Raw genomic sequence first — 3590 nt, forward strand, 5'->3', positions numbered from 1 at the left:
ACCTCACGGGGAGAAAGAGGAGCCGCTGCCACGTTCGATGGGCAGATGTTCTGGAGAGGAGACAGCAGAGACAGCTGCACTACAGGGACCCCTCCGTTTCTCTCCTCTCTCCAGTAATTGAAAATCATGTAAAAGGTCAATTGTGTGATACTGGCTGTCCCTCTCTGCAAGTTGTTCCTTTCAGCCAGAACATGACAAAAACAACACTGACTGGTTGACAGCTTTTGCTTCAATTACTGCTTATTTATCTATGGATGTCCACGTAATGACGATATCTGTAAACATTCTGAGTGAATAAATCTGCATATACAAAGAGGTACAGGCCATCTGTTGGAGGCCATGGAGAGGGGTCCCTGAGAGAAACCTAATCATTGGGTACATTACACAGACACTGTTATGACATTTGGACTCCAGACGAAGGAGGTTGGAAATAACATTAATTCCAAACTCTATCAGCTTTTCTGAAAAGCAGGCCAACAGCCTCTGCAAAAAGAGTCCACTGTGGTATAGAGGGTCAGTGCCTGTCCTGAATACCGACACAGAGTGACCCTCCCTCAGGGTTTCACTCTGATGAGAAGTGGCAAGGCTCTAACCTCCACAGGATTGCTCTCTGTTTGTGGTTGTCTTAAACAGAAACAGCTACAGGACTGTCACACACCATCAACCTCCCTGGAATTCAGCAGAGCTTTATAGACCTTCATAGGCAGAGTAACGATCAAAATAGACAATGAGGACTCATCCAGTAACACAAAACAGGGAAATGAGATAAACTCTGGCCACTTTTGCGTGAAATTTGGTTGTTGACTTTCAAGTACTAGAAACTTGGCAACATGTTTAAGAAGTTTTGTTTTTTTTTTTTTTTACTTGACCTAGATAAATGTGAGTTTTATGTGAACTGGAAAAGGTACAAAAGCTCTAGATGCTCAGACTGTGAAATACAGTATTTAAAGAGTGTGTCAGTGTTGGACAGGGAATGGCCTATATAAATGTGACATCTCATCACATATTTATTTCAATAATTTAGAAGTTTGAAAAAGTTGTTACTTTTAATGAGGAACATGCTAGGGCTCACCCACAAACATGTGGTTTTGGGGGAACTCTTTAAGATTTTAACAAAAACAAGTGCTGTGACTTGAGTACCAGCACAAACAGGAAGGAAACAATATATTCCATAAACTCCCCCAAATGAGAATGTTATCAATAACACTTGTGTCCACAGGAAAAACAAAATGAAGCTCTTCAAAATGCATGTTTCTGGTTTGACTGACCGTAGCCCCTTGCCAATAACAACGTTACCCGCAATCACGATCCAAACCACACACCCTTGGCACGGCACACTGTCACAAATTATGTTTTGATTCTGACCAAATGCAACAGCTTCCTGTCTGGTGCTGTTTTCTCTTACTGTCTATTTTATCATCATGAACCAAATGCAAACTAGAGGATGCTGTTTTAGCTGCAGGAAGGACATTTAGTAACATATCAAAATTGTTGGACGCTGTTGATGACAAACTTGGAGAACATGTATCCTCATCAAGGAAACGATGACTGTATCCAGTCCATTACACAAACACTATCTGTGTTCATTTAAGCCAATGAAAATCTTTTTTTAGAGATTGTTGTTCCATCATGGACTTTACTCCTGTTTCTCATGTCCAGAAAACAAATATATAACAGTCATTTATAATCACTACTAAAACCACTGGGCCTCTCAATTTAAACGTGTGAGTGAGTGATTGTTTGTGTGCGTAGGCCACTTGTATGAGAGTGTAACTGTGCAACGGCATGTGTGTAACACACCAGAATGCACATTTCAAAGGCAAGACAGCTCCTGGGCTTGCTGAACTTTTGCTTGTTATCAGGAGCTGAGAGTGAAATGGAGAGAATTGATCTTTTGTCTACTGGAGGTGCACTCCCTTGGGCTGCGCCGCTCGCTTGCTCACTCGCTTGGCTGCCATGCAGAGGGCTCTCTTTCTCATCCTCAACCCCCACCACCCCCTACCCCCTACCCCCCACCACCACCACCCCTTCTTCTCCCCCTCCTCCCCTCGTTCACTCACTCTCTCTCTCCGTCTCTGCATGGCGGCTGCCTCTCCTCCAGCTGACACTTGTCCTGCCGTTACTGGGAGAGATGTGCGCTGAGCTGCTGACACCAGGATTGATCTTCCTCCTTTTCCCCATAAGCTCCATATCAAGCTCCTGGAGACTGTGGAGGAGACAAAGAATAGGAGGAGGGATCGGGATAAAGGGTTGGGGAGGCGGCTGGAGTGGAAGGGAGAGGAGGCAGAATATTGTCAACTCACATCACCTCTTCAAACTAACAATGTTTGGTGCAGCAAAGAAACAGAGAACGCAAAGCTGACAGTTTTATTGGGGGTGGTAGAAGGAAGTTCACTCTTTTTTTTTTTTTTAATTGTTGCTCATAGTGACACCACAACACCAACAACTAGATTTCCTAATGCTCCCAACAGCAGTTATACTTTGTGAACAAGTTTCAAAGGGTGTACTATTTGCTGAAGTGAAGGAACTGTGGTATTTAAAATAAAAGAGTTATAGGATTCTGTAAAAAAAAAAAAAAAAAAAAAACAGAACAAAATCAGCTTGATTTTGATTGATTAAAAGACTTGCTAGGACAACCACACCACGTTTTTTTGTAAGAGAAATCCTCAGCGGTGTGTGCTGAGACATCTGTCTGAGTCAAACTGGCATATCACTGTGCCCACAAGATGATTTTGAGGTCACATTTAACACAAACAAAATCAGCGCAGTAGCACAACTTCCAAGGTTGTGTGCTTACTTTATTTTTAGTTCTATTGTATTGATTTCTACTTAAGGCAAATGTTTATTATGCTGCTGAAGTCCATTTTTAAGAAATGGAAATCTAAATTATTTACCGAACCTTTCTGTGACTGGTTAGAGCGATGCTAGAGAGGCTGATTCAGTGGTGGCAGGAAAAATAATCTATTGTTTAACTAAACTGTAAATTGTTTAGTCTTCAGTGCAATGGACCTAATAACCATATTTTTGGCAACATGCTTTTACACATCAATTAAGTCACAGTTGAGTCACCAGGCTTCACTGGAGCAGGGCATAATGCAGAACAGATTTTTTTTTCTTTTTCCTTGTTTACATTATGTGCTGCTTTTCTGAAAAGCCTTGACTCAAAAATCGCAGTACCTGTGTCACGTGAAAGCACATTTTAAATATGTCTGGTGTTTACACAGCTCATGTACAATGCCTACAAGTGGAAAATAAACAAATTAAAAGCTTTTTAGTGGCAGTAAAAACCAAACTGAAATGTTACTGTAAAGCTCCCCATGTAACCACAGACTGAGACGCTGGCAAATCAAAGGATCTAACTATAGGCTGTGTCTGTGAAAGCACCCGTTTCCACTGCACTTAATTTGAAACAGATAATGATGAGCATTACGTATCACTCCTCTTAGTTAGGTACTTAACATAATAGTTGCAATAAAATGAATTTCATGCATATTTAATGTTTGCAGCTGTATATACAGTAGGTTCAATTAAGGCAATGCAGTCCTATGCACACAAAGTTCTACTTTTTTTAAGTGACTTGATGAACTAAT

Source organism: Toxotes jaculatrix, chromosome 4 (genome assembly GCF_017976425.1).
Source record: "Toxotes jaculatrix isolate fToxJac2 chromosome 4, fToxJac2.pri, whole genome shotgun sequence".
Taxonomy (NCBI): domain Eukaryota; kingdom Metazoa; phylum Chordata; class Actinopteri; family Toxotidae; genus Toxotes; species Toxotes jaculatrix.